The sequence below is a fragment of the Monodelphis domestica genome, chromosome 8 (assembly GCF_027887165.1).
Source record: "Monodelphis domestica isolate mMonDom1 chromosome 8, mMonDom1.pri, whole genome shotgun sequence".
Taxonomy (NCBI): Eukaryota; Metazoa; Chordata; class Mammalia; order Didelphimorphia; family Didelphidae; genus Monodelphis; species Monodelphis domestica.
Window position 1 is genome coordinate 43998588 of NC_077234.1, and position 26365 is coordinate 44024952.

The window sequence follows — 26365 nt, forward strand, 5'->3', positions numbered from 1 at the left end:
TTCTTTATGTTCTGATTAGGGTTGAATATCAACCTTTCAACCTACTGTAGCAGTACTCAGAAGTCTGTTTTGAATTTGTTCTATTAATATATGCATGTTTAGCTTGTTGTTTATATGTAGGGATAAATTATTCATCCCATTTCTGATTTACATTGTCCACTGAGCACCTTCTTGCCCTCCCTTTTTGGGGAAACCTTAGATATTGCCTTCAGAGTACTGATTTGGAGGTTTAAGGACTATGAGAAAAAAGAACCTACTCTTCACAATGGAGATATGCTCCCCAGAACTGAACCCAGTCCAAATTTTGTGACTGGGTACAGAAAATGGAGTGAGCACAGTACCCTAGTCCTTGTAGTAGTCATAATACCTCATGGGTACATGAGGTAAAACTCCCTTGTAATTTAAGTTATCCAAAGATGGAATGAGCTACTTTATGTTTGGATATCAAACTTTCCACTTAGTTCTGGTCTTTTCTTTACAAATACTTGGAAATCTATTTTGTTGAATGCCCATACTTTCCCCTGGAAGTATATAGTCAGTTTTGATAAGTAGGTGATACTTGGTTGAAGACCCAATTCTCTTGCCTTTCTGAATATCATATTCCAAGCCTTGTGGTCCTTTAGTGTGGAAACTGCCAGATCTTATGTAATCCTGATTGGTGCTCCTTGATATCTGAATTGTCTCTTTTTGGCTGCTTGTAAAATTTTCCCCTTAGCTTGGAAGCTCTTAAATTTGGCATTTACATTCCTGGGAGTTATCTTTTGAGGATTTAGTGTATAGGATGTTCTATGAACTCTTTCAATGTCTATTTTGCCCCCTTGTTCAAGAACACCAGGGCAGTTTTCTTGGATAATTTCTTGTAGTATGATGTCAAGATTTTGGTTTATTTCTGGGTTTTCAGATAGACCAATGATTCTCAAATTGTCTCTTTGTGATCAATTTTCCTGATCTGTCATCTTGTCAGTGAGATATTTTATGTTTTCTTCTATTTTGTCAGTCTTTTGACTTTGCTTTATTAATTCTTGCTGTTTTGCAAGATCATTGGTTTCCAATTGCACAATTCTGGTCTTTAAGGCCTGGTTTTCTGCTATAATCTTTTGATTTTCTGCTATAATCTTTTTATTTTCCTTTTTGGTTTGGTCTATGCTGCTTTTCGTGGCTTCCAACTGTTTTTCCAATTGGGAATTCTTGTCCTTTAAACTGTTATTTTCTTTTTGAACTATTTCCCACTTTTCTTGCCAGAAGGTTTCCATCTTTTTGGTAAGCTCCAATTTAAATTCTTCAAGAGCTTGTGGCCAATTTCCATTTTTTGGGAAGGTTTTGATTCATTTATTTGTATTTCCTCTTCTGCTATTTCCTCTATAGTCTGGATTCTTCCTCTGTAAAAATTATCCAGGGTCAACCCCTTCTTCTTGTTTTTCTTGGTGTTAGGAAATTGTTCCTGGGCACTCTTTGCCATCACTATGGTGGTTTTTCCTTCCCTTTCCAGTCAGAGATCTGAGTGAGGAGGGCAGGCTCTCTATGTATGGAGCTAAAGAGCAAGCATTTTGCCTGAGGCCAGCTCTCCAATATCTGTAGCTTCTGCTGTTTGCTGCCCTTCTCTGTGCTATCTCCCTGAGGGCACCCACAGTCTTCACTCTTCAGCCTGCTGGGGTTTCAAGTTTATCTGCTCTCAGGGGTAGGTATTTAGTGGTCTTAGTAGGGTGGAGAAATGTATAGCTCCCAAGACTTGATTCTGTTAACCCAAGTATCTCCATTGTTACTAATCAGGAAATGGCTAAATCAGATCTTCTAAAGTACGGCCTGAGTAGGGTTGAGTAGTTTTAAAATTCACAGTATGGGAGAGATTGGGTTTGGATCAACATCTCACACCTTATACCAAGATAAACTCAGAATGTAAAGAAGGAAACTATAAGTAAATTAGGTGAACACAGAATAGTATACTTGTCAGATCTTTGGGAAAGGAGTGATTTTAAGACCAAGCAAGAGTTAGAAAAAATTATAAAATGTAAAAAAAATAATTTTGATTACATTAAATTAAAAAGTTTTATACAAACAAAATCAATGCGATCAAAATTAGAAGGGAGGCAACAAATTGGGGGGGAAATCATTAACAAAAACTTCTGACAAAGGTCTAATTACTCAAATTTATTAAGAACTAAATCAATTGTACAAAAAATCAAGCCATTCCCTAATTGATAAATGGGCAAGGGATATAAATAGGCTATTTTCAGATAAAGAAATCAAAACTATTAATAAGCACATGAAAAATGTTCTAAATCTCTTATAATCAGAGAGATGCAAATCAAAACACCTAGCAAATTGGATAACATGACAGCAAAGGAAAGTAATGAATGCTGGAGGGAATGTGGCAAAATTGGAACGTTAATGCATTGCTGGTGGAATTGTGAATTGGTCTAATCATTCTGTAGGACAATTTGGAACTATGCCCAAAGGGTGCTAAAAGACTATCTGTCCTTTGATCCAGCCATAGCCCTGCTGGGTTTATACCCCAAAGAGATAATAAGGAAAAAGACTTATACAAGAATATTCATAGCTGTGCTCTTTGTGGTGACAAAAAATTGGAAAATGAGGGGATGACCTCCCATTGGGGAATGGCTGAACAAATTGTGGTATATGTTAGCGATGGAGTACTATTATTGTGCTCAAAGGAAAAATGAATTGGAGGAAATTCATGTGAACTGGAATGACCTCCAGGAATTGATACAGAGTGAGAGGAGCAGAACCAATAAAACATTGTACACAGAGATTGATACACTGTGGTACAATAGAATGTAATGGACTTCTCAACTAGCAGCAAGGCAATGATCCAGAACAATTCAGAGGGACTTAAGAGAAAGAATGCTATCCACATCCAAAGATCTGTGGGAGTAGAAACACAGAAGAAAAACAACTACTTGATCACATGATTCGATGGGTATATGATTGGGGATGTGGACTCTAAATGATCACCCTAGTACAAACATCAATAATATGGAAATGGGCTTTGAACAAGGACACATGTAAAACCCAGTGGAATTGGATGTTGGCTATGGGAGGGGGTGGGGGGAAGATAGGGAAAGAACATGATTCTTGTAACTGAGGAAAACTATTCTAAATTGACTAATTAAATAAAATTTAAAAAAAAAGATTAGTTTTTAGTTTTTGTTAATTTCATTAAAAGTAAAAAATAAGAATTTGTTGGTTTCTAGAAAATGTATCTGAATGGTCAAGCTAGTAACTTGGAGTCAGGAAGATATGAGTTCAAATCCTACCTCAGATACATTAGCACCTAAGAAAATCACATAAATTCTCTCAGAAATCATGTCAGCTATGGGAAGGATAGGGGCAGGGGAGGGAGGGAAATAATATGATTCTTGTAACCAAGAAATAATGTTATAAATTGACTTAATAAATTAATTTAAATTAAAAAAAAGAAAATCAGGTTAAATTAACATGACTTTTTCTTACCAAAGCTACATCAATGCCTTGTGATCATTGCTTCTTTCTATAGTCACTTGCTATGCCTTTAATCATTTATTTTAAAACTTTTCCAGGAATCAATATCAGTCTCTGTTGTCTAAATTTGTAGACTCCATTCTCCTAAACACTAGATTCAAAGTAAGGAAGACCTGGCTTAAAATGGTACTCAGACATTAGTAGTGGTGACTTTAGATAAGTCCCTTAATCTCTGTTCCAGTTTTCTTATTTGAAAAATTGGAGATTTCAGACTCAAAAGCCCCTTCTAGCTTTAAATATATGATTTTAGGATATTTATCCTTTAATTAAAATACCTCTCTCATTCTTCAGGATTTTTCAAATATCACTGACAGCAAGTAAGTAGATCATCCTTGAATTACTGAGCAATCATGCCTTCCTAGTGTAAGGATAAGTTTTAGAGTTGTGACTTAAAATCTAGATTTAATTGATCTCCAGGGGAAATCCCAAATAAAATGCCTAAGTCAGTCTGGAATTTTATGGTAATTTAATTAATATAGAGGGAAGGCATTTAAGGAGAAGGAAGGAAGGGGATATAGGATTTCTCCCTACTGGCCTGTGCCAGGGAGAGTTTAAAATCCCCACCTCTAGGTCTCTGAGGAAGATTAGAGGCTTCTAAGAGGATAAAGTTGGAAAGTAAAGGAGGAAAACTCAGCCAGAAACTCACCACCGAACTGAAAAATAGCTTGTAGCCACACTAAGATGCTGAAAGGCCCAGCACACTGCCACCAGCCAACTCTCTGCCGCCACAAAGGTCCTGGAGAGAGGAAGTGACCCAAATAAATATACCTTTCACCCTTGTGTCTCCTCCTCTAAATTTTCACATCTACCAATCACATCAAAGGCTTTTCTCCACGACTGCCCATACTTTTAGTTCTCATCTTCTTTTGATTAGATTATATCTTTAGAGTTACTTAACACTTCTTTGTTAAGTTCACCTTTTGTTAGTTACTTGACCTTTTTGTGATTAATTTAACCTTTATGGTTACTTAATACCTTTTTGTAGTAAGATTTAAAAATAGACTTAGCTTAAAGTTCTAACTTCACTATAAAGTAAGAGCTAAGTACCTTCATTGTTCAATCAGTAGACTACAACTTTATCTTACCCTAAAGTAAGGTTTAAGTAGGGTGGAGTAATTTAAATTTCACACTGGTCATATAGTTTACCTGATCTAGGTTCTTATTTATCAAAGGTAGTGAGGTTCTTAATAATCACCCTATGTATCTGGAGTATCAGCTCCCAGTTAGCAGTTTTAGTAATGTTCTTTGTACTCCAAAGATTTTTCTCCCTGGCAGGAAAAAAAAAGAATTGAACAGTTCCAGAATAAAATAGCTACCATCTATATAGCACCTAATATAGTAAGTCTAGAGGAAAAAAAGCTTGAGAAGGAAGTGTTTGGAGTAAGATCAGGTTAGCAAAGAAGTGTTAATGATTTTAAAAGGGTGCTTGGCACCTGCATTCTAAATAGCAACTGAAATTGATAGGACACTAGCTCACTATTAGAATGGTCTGAGAAAGCTCATTGATGGAGGTTAGAGGACTGGAGAGCATAAATGTATTTTAAGTCTATGACAAGCTAATTGTACTCAGTAGTTTATTTTTCTTTTACTTACTCTTTCCTTGTTTGTAATTAGAAAGTAAAAATCACCATCATGTGTATTATCTAAATAAATGTGTTTTGAAATTAAAAGAAAAAACCCATTGGTGAATAATTAAAACATTAAGTATAATTTTAAAGTGGACAACTGACCATGTCCCATTGAACTCCAGTGGCTCCCTACTGCCCCCAGGATCAAATATAAAATTCTTTCTTTGACATTCAAAGTCCTTTGTAACTTGGTCCCCTCAATGATGATCAACTGTCAAAGACTAAACTATTATCAGCAAAACAAGGTTCCAAGATAATGCCAAAGGACTTGTGATAAAAAAACGCACACACACAACTATTCACAGGCAAAGAAGAAACCTTTGGAATCTGATTGCTTATCAAAGCATTTCATCCTTCATTTTATTTCCTTTGTGAGTTTTTTTTATTGTTTATGTGATGTGTCCTTAGTTACAACATGGGGAATATGGAAATATGTATTGCATCAAAGTACTGATATAATCTCTATTGGACTATTTACTGCCTCAGAGAGGGGAGGGGGGAGAAAATCTGAACTTCAAAACATCAGAAAACCATTGTCAACAATTGTTTCTACAAGCAATTGAAAAATAATAATAATAAATTGGCAAAATCCCAAAAAATTATTTGATCACGTCCTACCTTTCCAGTCTTCTTATACTTTATTCACCATCACACTCTGATGCAGATTTGCTGGTCTCTCTTCTGTTCATCCCACAACATACTCCATCTCCTGACTGTGGGTATTTTTACTGGCTCTTCTGCCATATTGGAATTTTTTCCTCCCTCATTTCTGTTTCCTAACTTCGCTGGCTTCCTTCTTGTACAAACAAAAACTCACATTCCACAATAAGCTTTTCCTAATCTCCTTTAATTGTCATGTCTTTTCCACTACCTTTTTGTCTTCAGTTTATCCTCTGTTAGTGCATAGCTGGTCCCCTCATTACACTGTGAGCTCCTTGAGAACAGTAACTCTTTTGCCTTTCTTAATATCCCAGGGCTTAGAACAAAATAGGCACTTAATAATGTTTATTGACTGACTGAAAAATTAAGTATATTTCCTTAAATTATAAGCTATATCAGAAACAAGGTGCACTACTGTCTTTATACTCTTATGACCTTTTCCTCACTGGAATCCACTTACAGGGCATGGCACAGTACTATGGAGGCACAGAAATGCCTTTAAAGATCTTGTTTTTCAAATCCAATCCCTTTTTGATGGCAGAAATGTAAAGCCAAATTCATTATCAAAGACTTCATCTACACCATGTCCAGATGAAAAATTAAATTATTCACTTACTTGCCATAAAAGTTTATCTAAGTCCATCATCCATAAAGAATTCATCAAAGATCTAATGAACAGCATAGGCACAATGGATAAAGTATCTATCCTGAAGTCAAATCTGAGTTCAGGGGCAGGTAGGTGGCTCAGTGGATAGAAAGCCAAGCCTAGAGATGGGAAGTCCTGGATTCAAAACTGTGCTTAGATACTTCCTAGCTGTAGGACCCTGGGGAAGTCATTTTGACACAATTTTGCCTCACCCTTATTGCTTTTCTGCCATGAAAGTGATAGTTAGTATAATGTCTAAGAGAGAAGGTTTGGGTTTTAAAAGAATCTGTATTCATATCTGGCCTCAGATACTGTGTCACTTAACCCTATTTACCTCAGTTTCCTTATCTGCAAAATGAGCTGGAGAAGTTCATGGCAAATCACTCCCATTATCTCTGCCAAGAAAATGCCAAATTGGGTAATTGAGAGTCACACACAACTGAAGAGATGGCTCAACAACAAATGAATAAATAGCATGGACTTAGGGCTGAGGTCAGCACATAAGTCACATCTAAGTCACAGCTTAAGAAGTTCTTATGAACACAAAGTAGATGAAAACTGTGTGCTATAGGGAGGAGAACCTAGGAAAGCAGTACATTAGGAAGTTTGAATTTTTTCTGACAAGGACAAGTGTGATGTGGACAAGCCACTCACCTTCTATAAACTTTGGTCTCTGGAGAGAGTTGGAATAAAATGGATAATTTCTCATTTAACTTTGATTTGATTTATTGAAATCAATCTCATCTTTGCCATGTAATCAACAAGCATTTACCAAGTGCCAAGGTGAGGGGCCAGCCATGGGGCACAAGTGGCCAAGAATGTATGGACAAAAAGTATTCATTGATTTCTTAAAATATGAAAATCCTTAGATTAAGGACTCTCCATTTCAGGTAATCTCTTATGATTGAACTTTGTAGAGGATAGAGAGGATACATAGGATGAGCAGGCATTAATGGACTGTAATATACACCAGTAGATGGAATAACCACATTAATAAGAGCAGTCATTGAATATCAAAGATTCAAAAGGAGTCAAAGACAAATTCTTGAAGCTCAAGACAAAAAGTAATGAACTAATCTGCTCCTTCCAGATGGGCAATGAAGCCATTACAACATAAATGGAGATACTACATGTAAAGTGCTTTGCAAATCTAAATGATACGTATAGAGAGAGACGGGTATGCATGTATTTGTCAGATGTGTTGATAATTATTATATAATAGCATATATGTTCATTATTATCATTATCACTTGTTTCTGGTCTAACTAGTTTTAAGATATGCTCAAACCACTCAATTCACTAAATTGAGTTGGTCCCATACCATGTTTCATATTCCATCTAGCCATTCACTGGAATACCAGAGCCTACCCAAGTACAGTCATATTGTTATGAAAACATTAAAATTGATTCTGTGTTATTTACTTATTGATTGGTCCTATTTTACAAGTAATTGATTTTGTCCTGTAGCTGCCTAAGTCACGGTTCTTTGTCTCTGAACTTAGTTCAGAGTTCAGCTGGCTTATAATGGCTTAAGTTTAAAAATCTAGCTCTTCTTTTCTCAATGCCACAATAAACTTTGCTAACCTTGGGGAATGTGTGTGAAACATGAGTGTCAGATCTGTCATCTTCAAACCACCAACCATTCTTTCAAAGATGTCTAGTTTTGGGGGGCAGCTGGGGAGCTCAGTGGATTGAGAGCCAGGCCTAGAGATGGGAGGTCCTAGGTTCAAATCTGGCCTCAGACACTTCCCAGCTGTGTGACCCTGGGCAAGTCACTTGACCCCCATTGCCTAGCTCTTACCACTCTTCTGCCTTGTAACCAATGCACAGTATTGATTCCAAGATGGAAGGTCAGGGTTTTTAAAAAAAAAAAGGATGTCTAGTTTTTTGACAAAAAGGACAGGCCTGTCATCTTTTGACCTTGTACCCTTGGACTCCAGCAATGAGCACTTCTTAAGGTCTCTTGAGAGAAGGTAGAGGAGGGGAGAGGTTGTTACTAGTCCATCATTAGCTCTATAAGCAGTAGCGGTAGCGCTTAATTTCCATGATGTTATCTACCCTGTTCTGCCCAAAACCTATGAAAAGGAGCTGTTTGTTTGGGGTGTTTGGAATAAATTGGGCCAAGCCACTGACCCATTTATTGACAGGCAGCATGACCTTGCCAATAAATGTTACCTTGTTTTCAGAGATCTGCCTCAGTTTTTCCTTTTGTTCAAATTAAATTGGAACAGCTATTTGTCCTACTGTCATATGTATGCACACTACCATTTTGTACCTCATGCTTTTTCTGTGAGAGCTATAATCATACCAATGTGTCTGGGAGAAGCATGAAAATCTACTGCCCTGTGACTCCATTCACAATCCCTGTGACGGCTTAGACAAAAACTTTCATGCCTAATCACTTCCACCACCCCCCATACCCATTAGAAGGCAAGCTCTTCCCTAGCTTGGGGAATGGCTGAACAAACTGTGCTATCTGATGGTGATGGAATACCCTTGTGCTATAAGGAACAGTAAACTGCTTGATTTCTATATGATCTAGAAAGACCTCCATGAACTGATGTAGAGCAAATTGAGCAGAACCAGGAGAACCTTCTACACCGTAACTGAAACATTGTAGGACACTCAAATGTAATAGACTTTGCTATTAATAGCAATGCATGATCCAGGACAATTCTGAGGGACTTATGGGAAGGGATGCTCTCCATATCCAGAGAAAGAACTGTGGGAGCAGAAACACAGAAGAAAAGCATATGATTTATCACTTTTTAATATGGGTATGTGATTTAGGGTTTTACTTTTAAAAGATTACTCTATTACAAAAATGAATAATATGGAACTAGGATTTGAGTGATAATACATGTGTACCCAGTGGAATTGCTTGTCAGCTCTGGGAGGGAGGAGGGAAGAAGGGGGGAAGAGAACACAAATCATGTAAGTATGGAAAATATTTTTTAAGTAAATAGTTTTTTTTTAATTTAAAAGCAAATAAATAAATAAATAAATTATATTTCTCTTAAAAAAAAGCCAGCTCTTTGAAAGAAATTATTGTCTAACTTTTCTATCTGTATCTCCACTGCCTGGCACATAATAGTCACTAAATATATACTTATTATTTGCTTGCTTGCCTTATTGATTAATTATATAGGGCACAATCAATCACCTTGAGATACAAAAGAGAATTTTCATGTTTGGATGGAAGTCCTCTGTAGTCAAGAAGTCTGTAAGAATCAGAATCTTATTATTCTTATCTCTGAGCCTCCCTTTCATTGCCCCAGAATCAGCACATTAATTCAGTTGTCATTATCCCTGCTGTAGCTTTTCCAGTCAGATGTAATATAACCCATCACTTCTGTCTACTCCAGGCAAGTTATGCCTGTAAACTTACCTCTTCCTTTTGCTATTTCAATCCTTTTAAACCAATCTATTTGATCAATGATGAGGAAGAGTTGAACTTAGAGCCACTCACAAATACAACTACAACCCAGAAGTCTGGGTCATACATAAACAAACACAGGTTTTTTCCAAGATAATTTCTTCAGATATTAAATTTGAATAAAATTTCTTTGGTTATTAGACTCAACAAATCAGCCAATACTTATTGAGTAACTATTGAATGCAGAGCATTGTGCTTAGCATTGGGTGAAGTTTAGGTGAAACGCTGATGTAATGAAATTTATAATGAGAATTTTCTCAAATGCAGTTTTTTTCAGTCACTATTCACTCCGACTTCCATTCATTTTTTATGGTACCACTTAGGACTGTCACACTCACCTTACTTATGTATATATCTAGTCATATAAGTCTTCTAATCAAATTTTTCTCAGTAATTCTATATTTCTTTTTGAGTACCTTTAAACTCCTGCCCTTAAATGCCTTCTACATAAGCAAAACCAATGCAACCAAAATTAGAAGGGAAGCAACAAATTGGGGAAACATTTTTATAACAAAAACCTCTGACAGAGGTCTCATTTCTCAAATGTGTAAGGAGCTAAGTCAAGTGTACAAAAAATCAAGTCATTCCCCAACTGACAAATGGTCAAGGGACATGAATAGGCAGTTTTCAGATAAAGAAATCAAAACTATCAATAAACACATGAAAAAAGGATTCCAGATCTCTCACAATTAGAGAAATGCACATCAAAACAATGCTGAGGTACCACCTCACACCTAGCAGATTGGCCGATGTGACAGTAAAAGAAAATAATAAATGTAGCAGGGGTTGTGGCGAAATCAGGACACTAATGCATTGCTGGTGGAGTTATGAATTGATCCAGACATTCTGGAAGGCAATATGGAATTATGCACAAAGGGCTTTGAAAGAATGCACATCCTTTGATCCAGCAATACCACTATTAGATTTGTATCCCAAAGAGATAATAAGGAAAAATACTTGCATAAAAAGATTTATAGCCACACTCTTTGTGGTAGCAAAAAAACTGAAAAATGAAGGGTTGTCCCTCAATTGAGGAATGACTGAACAAATTGTGGTATATGATGGTGATGAAATACTATTGTGCTGTAAGGATTGATGATCTAGATGATTTCTATATGAACTAGGAGAACCTCAATGAACTGAGGCAGATTGAAATGAGCAGAAACAGGAGAACATTATACATAGAAAGTAAAATAATATGGAACAATCCAAAGTAATGGACTCTGCTTCTAGTAGCAATGCAACAAGCCCGAACACTCCCGAAGGACTTGTGTGAAAGAATACTATCCACGTTGAGAGAAAGAACTATGGGAGTAGAATTTTTAAAAGCAAAACATATGACGTCACTTATCACGTGTGTGTATATATAGATATGAGATTTGGGGATTAGGCTTTAAAAGATCACTCTATTGCAAAAATGAATAATATGGAAACAGGTATCAATTGATAACATCTGTCCAATCCAGTAGAATTGCTTGTTGGCCCTGGGATGGGGGGAGGGAAGGAAAACAAATTATGTAAACATGGAAAAATATTTTAAAATAAAAAATTTAAAAATAAAGATCATACACTAAAAAAAATATCTAATGCCACTTCATCTTTCTTGCCTCATCCTAATATAGTTGGGGGAAATATATACAATATAAATATATAATATAATTATATAAAATATATTTCAATACATATATATATACATACACACATACATATACTTAAAGAGATATGGGTGTACATTATAAAGGACAAAATCAATGAACTTTGTAAAGTCATAAGGAGAAAAATAGTTAAGAACCAATAAACCATGGAAAACTCCATGGAAGAGGTTGTCATCAAGTTAGACTTTAAAGAACTAATAGCATAGTTATGGATTCAGCAAGTCAAGAAGTAAAAACAGGACATTCCAACAGTCAGAACCATATAAGCAAAGCCTTGGAGGCAGGAATTATAGGATGGATAGAGGAAACAGAAAGTGGTTAAATTTGACTAGACCATGAAGTACATGGCAGGGAGACAAGATGAGAAAGGCATATTGGCATTAGAATATGGAAGTCAGAGAGAAAGGCAGGTTTGAATATACTTAAGTCACAATACAGAATTACTGAAAAATTTTGAGTGGAAGAGTTATATGACCAGATCTATGCATAAGCAAGATCAATGTGACAATTTTAGACAGTACTATAAAGAATGGGATGGAAGTAGGAATGAATAGTGACTAAAAGAACTGCATTTGGGAAGCCTCAATATTCTGAATTATCCCCAAATCCTTCATTCTATGAAAGCCATCTTTTTAATATGAATATTCTCTTTGGTTTTTGTGCCTCACTTCATTAATAATCAAACCAGGCTACCATTGTAGTTTTGTATGGGTGTGTGTGTGTGGAAATATGTGTGTGAGATATATATATATATACATATATATATATACATATATATATATATTAGGAAATCTTGTCTATTTTTGATAAGGGCTTGGGAAGACACCTTGTTTGAGAATAAATGGTGTACACTTTCTGACATAAAGGCAATGGATTCAAGGTGCAGAATTAGACACACATTTTTCAATGTGGCCAACATGAGAATCTCTTTTCCTTGATTATTTTACATATTTGTAATGAGTCTTTTCTCCCAGTCAAGAAATAAGTGGGAGATAAAGGAAATAAATGTTCATTTAAAACACAAAGTTTTAATTAAAATTATTTTAAGACCTTTTTTCTACTAATGCAGATGCTTTTTGAAAAAGTCAACAATAAGCACAGTGGAAACTACTATTCTCTGTCTTTTAGGCAATTGTGTGATAATAAAGGTCTGATCTGCTATGAAATAGCACTTGAAAAGTCTTGCCTGTTTCCTTCTAACATCTTTATCAAGAACACCTTTGGAATAATAAAGTGGAGAAGTTCCATGGAGACTGGAACAACCTCCAGGAAGTGATGCAGAGCGAGAGGAGCAGAACCAGGAGAACATTGTACACAGAGACTAATACACTGTGGTATAATCGAACGTAATGGACTTCTCCATTAGGGGCAGTGTAATGTCCCTGAACAACTTTCAGGGATCCAGGAGAAAAAAAACACCATTCATAAGCAAAGGATAAACTATGGGAGTGGAAACACCGAGAAAAAGCAACTGCCTGAATACAGAGGTTGAGGGGACATGACAGAGGATAGACTTTAAATGAACACTCTAATGCAAATACTATCAACAAAGCAATGGGTTCAAATCAAGAAAACATCTAATGCCCAGTGGACTTACGCGTCGGCTATGGGGGGTGGGGGGGAGGAAAAGAAAATGATCTATGTCTTTAACGAATAATGCTTGGAAATGATCAAATAAAATATATTTAAAAAAAAAAAGAACACCTTTGATGAACTTATAGATCATTCTCATTAAAAATTTATATAGATGGACATAAATCATAGGCATATCAGTTCATAATCATTGATGTTATCTCAGTAATCATTTGGGGTAATAATAAACTCTAAAACTTTTTCCATGTCTGTTATATCTTCCCTTCCCTTGTATACTTTTACAATCAGTCCCTCAGTGCTCACAGAAATATGTACACCACCTCTATATGTTCTGTTGCTTGGCCCATATTTGTTTTTTTAGTGCTATTTCTACTTATTCTGGAAGTACATTCAGAAGTGTAATAGTAATTCCTGATGTGAGGGGTCCACTGTTGTTGATGGTGAAAAGTGTCCTTTATAAATATCTTTGAGGATTTGTTTCTATCCTTCTTCTTTCCTAATTTTCAACCTTAATTTCCCTAAAGATTTTTTTTTGGCTTCAGTCTTTGTCCTAAGTCTTTTTTAGGTTCTTGAAAGATCGATTCTTTGACTAAACCTACCTTGAACACCCCTATCCAGTCTTCCACCAGCCCTACCTTTGCCTGCTCTGTAGTGGGCCTCTTGAACCTTACAGTAAATAACATTTTTACCTGTTACAAGGTAAAACTTCAAAATACAACTTCTAACATTCCAATTGCCTCTATTTCTTAGTGGATCTCTCCAGTCCCTGATAGTCGACCTAGATTCATTCCCCAGCTGTTAATATTATTCCAGTCTCATTCCTCACCTCCCCATTGCTTTATTCCCATCTCCCCAAACCTAACCTCTATAATATCCTACTCCATATCTATCCTCTCCACTTCCTTCACTCTAGTCTTTGGAAGCTTACCTCAGGATTATTTTTTTTCTTTTCATTTTAAATCTTTTTCTTTCTCACTATCTCTGTCTTTTGACTTTTACTGCAACTTGGCTCTGGCACCATGTCACTGGCCATCTTTTCCACAGAAATGTAAGTGTTTCACATCATAACTTCCAGACTCCCCTTTTACCACTGTCACTCAGTGACCTCTCCTGTAAGTTTCATTCAGTTCCCATTTAATCCATAGGCAAGACTCTGGTTAGCTGTTATTTACCAACTCCCAGGACATTCTCTTTCCTTTCTTAAGAAGTTCAGTCTGGTTTATAGTCTCTCCCCACCAACTACCATCCTCATCATAGGTGACTTTAACATACATCTGGATACTTGCTTAATTACTTTAACCTGACATTTCTTCATTCAGTTTAGTTCTCATGACTGATTCCTCCACTCTACTTTGGCTGTATACAGCCATGGTCATACTCTATCATGCCATTACCACAATTATACCGCTCCTATGTTCATGAACTCCGAAATTCTTTTTTCCATTCATAAGCTTTTATCATTCTTAGCTTCACCTCTAACCTTGATCTTATTCTCACTCCGGCATCCATTCCCTCTAACACTTAGTACTTTTCTAGGCTATCACATCTGCACTAGCTGCATTCTTCTTCCTTCTCTCTTTTAAACTCTTGATGAATTAGTTCAACTATGCTATCTATTCTGAGTCCATTGACTACTTACCCTATTACTGAATATACTTTGCCATTCTCCAGCTTTGGGTTATCCCCAATAGCCACTGCCTTTGTTCCTATTCACATGCTGATGAATGGACCTGGAAAAAGTCTCAAAATTCTTGATGGGATCTACTATCAATTTATGTTACATAATCTCAACTAAACTGTCAGTGAAGCAAGGTAATCCTTTTATGCCTCCACAATCAACTTGCAATCTCATTGACCAAAAACAACTTTTTCAGACCTTTTTATTCCTCCTCAAACTTCTCCTGATTAAATGAAATAATATTTGGAAAGTTCTTAGTACACTGTCTGGCACATAGTAGGTGCTTAATAAATTCTTGTTCCCTTCTCATCTCCTTTCTATGACACCTCCTATGCCCACCCTCTTAGCTAAGAACATTGTATCATATTTTACTAAAAAAAAAATTAAGGCTATTCACCAAGAACTTTCTCTTTTCTTCCTATCTCACATAATTCTGATATCCTCACTATCTCCTCACATTGTTCTTCGACAAAGCAAACCTCTATACACTAATTTGGATTCTCCGGAGGTTCTATCCTGGACACTCTTCTCTTCCCCTCTTTTTGAGAAGTCATTAACCTGGGGCCCATAAATATGTTTTTTCTTCTGTAACTTCATTTCAATATAATCAGCTTCCTTTGTAATCTGAAGTAATTTAATTTTTGCATTTAAAATCATTATTCTGAGAAGGAGTCCATAGACTTCACCAAATTCTCAAAGGTGTCCAAGCCACAAAAAAAGGGTAAAGAATGCTATCCTCTCTTGCTTTATACTATCTTTCCTAATAATCTTATCAGCTCCCATAAATTAAAAAAAAAATTCTTCAAGGAGCCAGAAGAAAAAAATCCATGTAGTAAAGAACCATACACAGGATCACAAAGTATTTGGCAGTTAACATAAAGAATCTGAAAATCTGGAATAAAGGATTACAAAAGATATAGACTTTTATCCAATAATAACTGTAAACCTTAAAATTTCTTAGACTTATGAATGTTGGAAATTTCACCATTGGAAAATTTCATACTTGGAAAAAATTTCCTACTGATAGTAAGAACTCTATTGGAATGTGAACCCCCTTGGCATGGGAGGATCCTTCTCCTCCCTACCTAAGACTACTTTAGGACAGAACCCTTTTGCTAAACAATGGAAAGGGCTTTGACCTATGCTTAAGCATAAAACAGGAAGTTCTTTGAGTCATGATTGATTTTAGAATTGATACAATAGAGATACTTGGAATGACAGAACCAGGTCTTGAAACTACAATCTCCACCCTACTCAGAGTAAAAGGATTTAGGAAGGGCTGCAGCAAGGATCAAGATTTAATTATTTGAGAATATGACCTTCAACAGACATGTGCAAAGGGGCAGACCTCTGGGCGGTCCTGGGTTAAGCTAGAGCCATCATTGGCACAGGGAAGACATAACTTACTAGGAGTATTAGGTATCATCCAAAGGTAGGGGAGGGAGGATGCACATTAAAGAAAATAGAGGGCTTCCAGCATTTTTGATAAAAAAAAAAAAACTAGAATGAAATAGAAACTTTAAAATATAGTCAGAGGAATCAAGAAAAATATAAAAAGATTAAGTATAAGTGAGCAAGCAGAAAAGATTATATAAGGATGAAAAATTTACATGTTTATGAAAGAATATAGAACTGTCCCCTTCAGAACCTAAATGCTATCAAGGTAAGAGAAAGAGTTAAATAAGAAAAGGGGCATAAGAGTGGTTTTGATATGTTCCTATAATCTTAGAAGAAAGGAAAAAGAGGATAGAAGAGTACACTGGGAGAAGTAAAGAGACGGAAGGGAAATGGTACTTGTTATCTCATATAACCATAGTGTATAAAATAGAAAACCCAAAAACATGAGGAAAAAGTCAGTGGGAAGAAGGGGTCACTTGAACTTTGCTCTCCTCTAATCAGACAGTGGAGGGCAGGATGAAAATACACACACCAGTTTTTGGTAAAAAATAAATGCAAGACTGTCAAGATAATTTTAGGGTTGTAACTAAAAACCTAAATTTAATTGGTCACCAAGGGAAATCTCAAATAAAATACCCAAGTCAGTCTGGAAATTTATGGTAATTTAATTAATATAGAGTGAAGGAATTTAAGGAGAAGGAGGGAAGGGGATATAGGATTCCTCCTGCCTGGTCTGTGCCAGGGGGAGTTTAAAATTCCCACCTCTAGGTCTCTGAAGAAGATTAGAGGTTTCTAAGGGGATAAGTTGGAAAAGTAAAGGAGGAAACTCAGCCAGAAACTTACCACCAAACCAGACAAATAGCTTGTAGCCATGCTAAAATGCTGGAAGGCTCAGCACAATGCTCTCAACTAACTCTCCACTGCCAATAAAGGAAAGAGAGTTTTTTGAGAGACAAAAAATCCCAAATATATAGACCTTTCACCCTTGTGTCTCCTCCTCTAAATTTTTACATCTACCAACCATATCAAAGGCTTTTTTCCAGGACTGCCCATAGTTTTAGTTCTCATCTTCTTTGATTTGATTATATCTTTAGAGTTACTTAACACTTCTTTGTTAAGTTCACCTTTCGTGAGTTACTTGACCTTTTTGTGATTAATTTAACCTTTATAGTTACTTAACACCTTTTTGTATTAAGATCTAAAAATAGACTTAGCTTAAAGTTCTAGCTTCACTATAAGGTGAGAACTAAGTACCTTCATTGTTCAATCAGGAGATTATAACTGGATTTCTTCAGAAAAATGTGGGAAGATGTATAATTTAATGTAGAATGAAGTGAAATAACACGGCAAAGTCAAATAACTTCAAATGCATTAAGAACCCTGAAAAATATAATGATCAACCACTATCATATGATAAAAGTTTGATGGACTCAAGATTCAGAATAAAACACTTTTTTAAGCATGGCCAATATAGAAATTTGCTTTTCTTTAATGCACACATACATAACAATACAAGAGGTTTATTTTTCTGTTTCTTCAATTGAGAAGTTTTGTTTTGTTTTGTTTTTCTAAAAAAGTCAATTTAAAAATGTTTTAAAGAATGTATCTTGGTTGGGCTACCTGCAGTTAAATTAACAACCTTTCAAGCTCTTCTGTCACTATATATGATTTGGACAAATATACTGTGCCTGGACATAGTAAGTGTTTAATAAAGGCTTGTTGAAGGGGCATCTAGGAGGCTCAATGGATAGTTAGACCTAGAGACAGGAGGTCCTGGGTTCAAATGTGGCCTCAGTCACTTGCTACTGTGTGACACTAGGCAAGTCATTTAACCCCAGTCACCTAAGCCTTTATCACTCTTCTGCCTTGGAACCAATATTTAGTATTGATTCTAAGACTGAAAGTAAGGGTTTTTTAAAAATCAATCAATAATCTAATCTAATCAATATCTCACTCTGACTTTCCCGGAATAAGAACATCCAAGTCAAGACCTTTCCTAGTTCCCTAATTGGGAAGTCTCATATCTACCATGGCACCCTTAAGTCCCGTCCTCCACAGGTTCTGTCCTTGGCTTTTATGAATTGGTGCTCCACTTTCTTTCCTTCTCTCTAGCCACAACTCCCACTAAGAGTAGAATAATATAAAGACTAAAACTATGTACCTAATAGTAGAACTGCCTTTTGCCTACTTAAATTAAATTTTTAGTAGTCAAGAAGTCATCAACACAGTTTTCTATTTGTTTTACCTTTAATTATATGACCATAAAAAATGTGAGATTGAATTCTGTTTGTAAAGCACTGCATGTTCCCTCCTTAAAAGATGCATTCAAAAGACATAAGGAATAATCCCATAAAGATTTTGGACAGAGGAGAAAGTAGGAATATGAACCAAATGTTATTGATGTTCTCTCTTGTTTACCTCTTTTTGGAAACAATGAAAGTAGTATTTCCACCTTTTTTTCTTTTAGAGAGCTTGGAAATTAATTCCTTAATGCCCTCAAAATTGTGAAACCTTCATTACATATCTCATATATGTCTACTTGGTCTAGTCTAGTTGCTCTTTCCAGCTTTGTTTTCCTTAGTAGAAATTCTGTTTCCTCAGGCAGCACATGAAGGAGGGAGCATTATGGCAGAATTTAAGTATGATTGATCAACTATCATTGATGTAGGGGGGGGGGAGAAGCTTGTTATAGAAACTTTTACAGATCTTTTCCATTTTTTATCTATTTGTTGTCCTCATTCAATATTCTCCAGGTGATCTGGTTTCAAATAGGCTTCTTGTCATGCTTTCTGTGAATCCTCCCCCCCCCTTCTACTCTTCTTTATTGTCTGAGGCAATATTGCTTCTAATCCTCTACTATCTTCTTCCACAAGATTTTATAAATTTACTTATTTTCTAAGATGGTTTGGTTCTTGGCTACTTTATTTATCTGCTTGACACAGAAATCAAGTATACATTGTAATTGGTGATTTGTATTCTCCTTTTTCCCCCCTCCTCATTTTATGTTTTATTTACTTAAATTAAACTTTCTTATGAATGGTGATAGTCTATTCTGGTGTCTAATCTTTTTATTTGTTTTACACATTTTGCCATCAGTAACTGGTTTAAATAAGTCAGGTTGAAGTTGTTTTAATTGTACACTATTTTTCTCATTTTAATAATTTTTTCTCATTTGATATTGATGTTTATCCTTGTTCTTATCTATTGATGGCCTAACAGTATACAAACATGACTACTATATTAGTAAATATTCATTTCCCATTCAAGATATAATCAGTTTCATTTTTATGGGGTTTTTTGTCACTTATCATGTCTAGCACAAATGTGAGGTTTCTGTGTATCTATGAACCTCATACCTATCTTCTTAATCGTTTTTAGACTTTTTTTCTAGCTTTTATTTCATTGGAGTCACTGATTATTAAAGTATATGTTGATTTAATGTAGAGGACTTTATTAGTTCTTTAGATAATTTCGCATTCACTTAAGCTTTTGTAATAGATGATGGTCCAATAAGCTAGAATTATCTCTTATTTTTAAATTTTCTTATTGAGGGGATGGGGAGTCTTTTGCAAATGTACCTCATGATCAGTGTAGCACTAGATAACCAATCCCCCCACCCTCAAAATAGAAAGTCAATTTTTTTTATAGCTTCTCATGGAGGAACTGAACTATTTTCCCATTTAACTGTAATTTCCTTTTGTCTTCTGGTATCATTTACTTAGGGAATCATAGGATTGAATTCAATGGCTACTCATTTGTTTTTTGGACAAGGATTTTACTTTTAAAGATGAGTTAATTAATGTTTACTAGCCACCTAAAAATCCTGATACTCTGCATTCTTTTCCTCTTTTGTTACCAATTAGTAAAGAAATGGAAAGATCTGGGAAGGGACTGAGACATAGTTTGCATTTTTTTCTTAGTTTAATGGATTATCATGGCAAAAGAATTGATCACCCAAATGGCTCATCTGCCCGTAATGAACCTGGCACACAGTAGGTATTTAATACGTTTGTTGAATTATATTGCTTGTTTCCATTACATGCTTTTACTTGTGCCTGCATAGACTGAAGGTACTCTTTTCTCCATTTTTTCATACCCAGACCATCTTTTAGCTCCAATTTAAGTCTTCTTGCTTTTGTGTATGTAGTAGGGGGAGATTACCTCATATTGATCTTTAGATTTGCTATATTTTCTAACTCTCTGTATGTATTATCTATGTAGTATGGATCTGCTACATTTCTTCCTCAAACTGCTAGAGTATTCTGAAGAAGGAAGGGGGCAGAGATGGAGGAAGGAAGAAAGGAAGGAAGGAAGGAAGGAAGGAAAAAAGGAAGGAAGGAAGGAAGGAAAAAAGGAAGGAAGGAAGGAAGGAAGGAAGGAAGGAAGGAAGGAAGGAAGGAAGGAAGGAAGGAAGGAAGGAAGGAAGGAAGGAAGGAAGGAAGGAAGGAAGGAAGGAAGGAAGGAAGGAAGGAAGGAAGGAAGGAAGGAAGGGGAAGAGAGGAAGAGACATAGGGAGGGAGGAGGGAGGAAGGGAGGGAGAGAGGGAGGAAATACATACAATACCCTGTATGAAGTTATGTGTTTTGTTCCTACTTCACATGGGGTATTGCTAGGTTCAAATGAAACAAGCTATAAAGTACTTTGCTAGCATTATATCACTATATAAATGACCTTTATTATTATTGTCTCTCCAATCATTTTGTACATTTATTGTCATTTATAATTCTTGTGCTTTTTTTTTACAATAAAGTACCAGTCCAACATTAGACATATGGTGGGTTCTCAGTGGATAATTGTTAGTCAATTAACTGACTGATTAAATAACTGAGACCAAATACATTAATTTGCCCAAGTCCTTGACAGAACTGAGAATAGAATCTACCTTCAGCCAGCAGACAACTTTCTTTCTGTCAACTGTAAAGAAAATTAGGATGGGTAGGAGGAATAAATTGACTCAGTAACTGGAAAAGATTTTAAAACAAGACCAAGTCATTCTAGACAAATGAAACTATTATGAGACTTCTTTTTAGATATTCAGTAAAATACATTTTATGCAAAAAATCAGAGGAAAAATAGCAAGAAATTATGTTTTCTGCCCATTTTATATGTGTTTTTAGATCTCAAAATATGGTTTTCAAGACAGAGGGGGGAACAGAGCATGCCATGTTTTTTCCCCATAGCATATTTATTTCACACATACAAAAATACTTTAATTATATAATGATCAAAAACTATTTCTGAATATCCTTCCTTGACAGAACTAGGTGTTCACTTAAGAGTAAAATACAAATTTACAGGACGTTTAGATTACGGTATAGAATTTAAAGTACCTGTCCATCATCCTATCAGAACAGAAGAATGGGATACTTAGAAAATATGCTAGCTTTAACACTTTGAGAAAAACAACACTGTTTTTTTCCCCCTGTTCTTTTAAGAAAGTTTTCCAATTACAGGAGTTTTCTTTTTCATAAACACACACAAAATAGCACCTACAATTAAAAAAAAAAGTTGACAATTTTCTAAAGTTCAGAATTCATGTTTCTTTGCTAACAGTCTGGAATAGTTGAGGAAGGGAGAGAAAAATCTCAAGGTCACTGGGAATAGTCTTTGGAGTATTCGTGTATGGCTTATCAGTGCTCACATGCCTGATTTTTTTTTTTCCAAGTGCAAAGAATGGCCACTTGCCTGAGGCCGGCCCAGTGCCATCCTTTATTCAAGTTCCTTTATGTTCCTCTTTTTAAAGAAGCTGTCAAGTTCTTTTTCTACAGCTGACAGGAAAGGCCAAATCTGTGGTACAGGAAGGGAGGCAGTAAAGAAACTTTTTGTGTTGATGTTTTACTAAGTGAGCTAAGGAGAATTTTAGAATCCTGTAATTTACTCTGGAGGCATTTACTGTACATAGCCATAGTGATGGTAATTTCTTTCATTGTGGAAGTGAAAAGATAACCATCAATCAGTTGTCAATTGGTCAATTGCAGAAGTGATGAAAAGAAACTGGTAGGAACAATCACTTCGTGGCTACCTAGACCATTTCAGGGTTGGAGGAAAATGCGGGAAGTGGATTTTGTAGAAAGGAACTGAGCCAAGATGTTAGTGCTGTCTGCAAAAGGTTAAAAGGGGGAATGTCCCCAGAAGAAGGGACTTGGGCAATTAGGCACAACCAGAAAAATGGAGGTGCACAAAGTGAATATTTAGTGCTGAGAAACTGGGCAAAACAGTCATTAAGCTGGAAACCAGATAAGTACAAACAAAGTTTGGGACTCTGTTAGGTCTTTACAGGTAGATGGGGATGGAGTCAGCTATAGGAAATTGATTGATCTGATTTGCTAATAACAACAACACATTCATTCTGAGCAAATGAATGAAATTGACTAGGTTTTTTGTCCTAGTCCTCTTCCTTGAATGATGAAATCAAAAACTTGCCAAGTATTTATAAGCCTTGGAGATAGGAATTGATCAGGAACCCTATTGAAGAAGATTCTTTTTTAAAGATCCTAATAATGTAATAAAAAAAAAATCAAACACATTATAAGCTGGCAATAGATTTAGCAAAGAGTGTGTGGGCTTAATAATCACTGGGCCACATAAAAGGCAAATGGCATTATTGTGAAATAGCCCCAAAGGCAAGATTTGATTTGAATTTATCCTATTTTCTTAAGAATGGTAATGTTATTGATGTATCCGGAGTGGTTTTTTTCCCCCTGTTGATTTTTTTTTCTGTGTGGTAGGTAATAAAAAGGATTACAGACCTCCAGAAGGAAGAGATATCATCAGTTTGTAATCCAGCCCATGGTTTCCTAGATACCGTATTGTCTATTCTGTTCCGCTATGTGAAAAATGTTGAATATCAACAATGGGTTTCAGTGCTGTATTGTTGAGTTTTGTATGAACTAATCTAGCTTCACTAAAAAAGGGGGGGGGGGAGGGGGGAAGAACCACAGCTTTGGACAAAAGTCTAGAGTCTCTGCATTGGTAACTCTCCGTGCACGCACAAGGGCTGACTGGGGCTGTGGGAAGACATTTTCCTTATTTGCCTTCTCCTTTCTTCCAGTCATCTTGTCCCTCTTCTCAGGTGTTGTTCACCTATTATCATTTCACCTGTACTGGTCCTCTGTGGGGGAAAGTCCTGGGACTTGTCAGCTGGTCTAGGCCTCATAAAAGACAGCTCTGTTCAGGGGTTGGAAAGGTAAGCATTCGCTCAACTTCTCTGCTGCCTTAGAGTTTCAGGTGCCAGCTTGTTGGCCTAACTCTGAAACTTTTCAGGTTGTAACTTATTGGTAACTTTTTTCCCTTTCTTTCTTTTCTTTTCTTCATTTTTAATGGAAAACCAGATAGTGTGACAGGTTTCATGGAAAAGGGGGTCCTCCTCGGAATGAATGAATGAAAGGTCCCTTTCCCATCCCAGTAAGTAATCGACTTCTTTCTAAAAGCTAAAGTGGGTGCTGTGACAGGTGCCCTAGAAGAGGCTGAGGGTGCAAGGGCGAGACATGTTGGGGAACCTGGCTTGTAGGTGCCTGAAAAAAAATGGGCTGAGCCTTGTGCCCACATTTCCAATCCACTGACTTCCAAAGGCTCCCTCCTACAGGGCTCTTCTCTGTCTTGCGGTGAGAACTTAGCCTCTTCTCTCCCGTTCTTCTGATGGTTTGGGCGCCTGTGTTTTTAACGTTGGCTGTGTTAAGGTTGCGGTTCGTTTGAAATAAAGTGGGCGGAGAACAATTCAAAGTAAATAGCGAGTGGCCCGACAGTCAGCAGAGCTGCCTTTCTCGAATCTAAAACTGGGAGCAGTCTTTTTTCTTTTTTTCTTTTTGGCATCAACTGTGGCTTCCTAAGTACTTGTCAGTCTATTTTATTTTTTAATTAATGGGAGAAAAGTAAAACATTTTCTGCTCTCCGAGGGCTGCTCGAGTCCCCTGTCACAGCGAACCAGGATGTGGGAATTAGCAATGTTAAAGGTTTTTGAATATTTCACTTGAGTCCTTGGTTCAGCCTAGCTAGCTTTCCTGGCTCCAGTTCGTCATGTCCGGCCGGCACTTTGACGCATTTCACTTCTTGGGATCCCAATTAAAATAGCCGCACTGTTTCTTGAGATTCCTGAACAGGGCAGAAACTGAGTGTATTTAGCTTTTCTAAGCCTGCCCTGTTTTAATTGTGTAGATCTAAACTAGCGTCCTCTTCCCCAAAGAAATGCAGTAATCCAGTAACTTGAGAAATACAAAACAGCCGGGGGGAAAAATCTCCAGTGGAAGCGGTTTTGCTTTCTCCTTTTATTTCAGGCGGAAGCAGGCTAGGAGTTTGTGAGTGAGATCAGAGCAGCCCCCCAGCACCAAAGAGTATCTGGGAGACTTGCTTTTCCCCCCCATTCCCCTTTTAACCTGGCAATGAGAATAAAGTGCTGAGGATGCTTTCTTAACCCTGCCGTTGGTGCCAGGCAGTGATGGGCTCCCTGCGAAACCATTTCTGACCCTCTGCTTGCAGTGCTGAGCCTGGATTTTTCCCCTTCCTTGCCCATCATTGTCAGTCAATTATAGGATTGAACTGAACCAGAAAATCTGGTACAGTCTGGCAATTAGTACAAAGGGTTTCCAGTCTAGTGTAAAGAGAGAGATGCAAGAGCCCCAGCAGCCAGAGAAATCACTGTGATTGGTCATGGACATTGCCTTTTAGTGCTGCATGGTTACATCCTAAAGATACTGCCTCCTACCCTACAGGTCCTCTTCTTAAAGTACCACATTATGGGTCTACTTTTTTTTTTTTTTAAGTCGTGTGTGTATTTCTTTTTTTAGATCCAGCTTCTCCCATTTTCAATCTGTCATTTTTACCTATCAAACAGACACATTTTGACTTGCCCAACAAAGAACCAAGTTATCAACACTCACAGAAACTGACATTTTTAATTCAGGCTTCATTATGTCTCTGAATTATGACAGTGAAGTACAAAGACATTTAAAGTTTTTTCTCCCCATTATTTTTTTAATCCGACATTGGGATGTTTATCTTTCTTAGGTATTCGTATTTCCCTTTCTACCTTTATTCTCTAACAGTATGTAATTAGCATTATCAAAACCATCAGCTATTATCCGCTATGACTTTTGACCTTTGTTTTTTTTTTTTAATATGCCTTAAACTAGCATTTTCTCAAATAAGGAAAATAAAACTGGCTGGAGGAGAATTGTAATGGAATGTTTTAAAGTCATATAAAGCATAGGAGGTTAACGAATCTCAATAACATTTTATACTTCAACACAAATATGATTGGGTAATGATCAGATTCAAATATAAAGGCATAGGGATTAAAAGAAATGTATCACAAGTTTTTCAACATGTAGAGAAATCAATAATTTTGTATTAGAAATTTTCATATAAAATATAACTGTAATTATATGGTAGTAGCATTGTAGAGAAATGGGCATTTCCAAATGGTTTCATTTTTGAAGAAGTAAACATTCCCTTGGATTAGTTGTTTTGCTTGAAGTTCACTAGGATGCTTTATCTTGTAGAAAGTGAGATACCTTTTCAGTCAGGTTATGCCAGTAACCTGACACAGAAACAAATATATATATATATATATATATACATATACATATACATATATATGTATATATATATATATATATACATATATATATATATATATATAAAGGAACATGGAATCAGGAAGCCATTGTGGTTGGACATGAAATTGGGATACCTGCAGGATACCTATAATCGATGCAATTGTACCATGTTGTGCTTTCTTTGAAATAGCATTGTCTTTGGAAGACTCAGCATGGTGGGTTGCCTTGGAGTTGTTTTTTTTTTTTTAATGTGTGTAGATATATCTTCTAAAGAATATTTTCTTTCCTCAAATCCTAATGTGTTTTTGAAAATCTTTTTTTCTCCTGTGTACAACCTTAATGTGCAGTACCGATTTTATGTCCCATATTTCCCGTGCCCATTAAATTTCAAGAAGGTTAACATTGCTTTTGTCACCCTGTCAATGAGTAATATATTTTTCTGGTAAACATGTCATAATTTTAAAGGCTGTACAGGAAACAGAATGCCTGCTAGAATATTTTTGCATTTACTTCTCTCCTGTTCCTTAACTAAAAGATAAAGTCATATTTTGAAAAAGTAAATAAATAAAAGCAGAATGACATAATTAATGCCCCATGT

General features: G+C 36.2%; 1 long non-coding RNA gene across 3 annotated transcripts in view; it reads left to right on the plus strand.

Moving 5' to 3' along the window:
• The window catches only part of LOC103106337 (uncharacterized), a 610021-nt gene that overhangs the window by 426477 nt on the left and 157179 nt on the right, over nucleotides 1–26365 (plus strand). The window contains exons 1-2 of one of the 3 annotated variants that reach the window (XR_008914169.1): nucleotides 23196–23399; nucleotides 23545–23617. The exons of 1 other annotated variant lie outside the window; for it this stretch is intronic. This is a non-coding gene — a long non-coding RNA (uncharacterized LOC103106337). Of the gene's footprint in view, nucleotides 1–23195; nucleotides 23400–23544; nucleotides 23618–26365 lie in introns of those variants that run through there. One more of the 3 variants, XR_008914170.1, reaches the window with a different exon arrangement.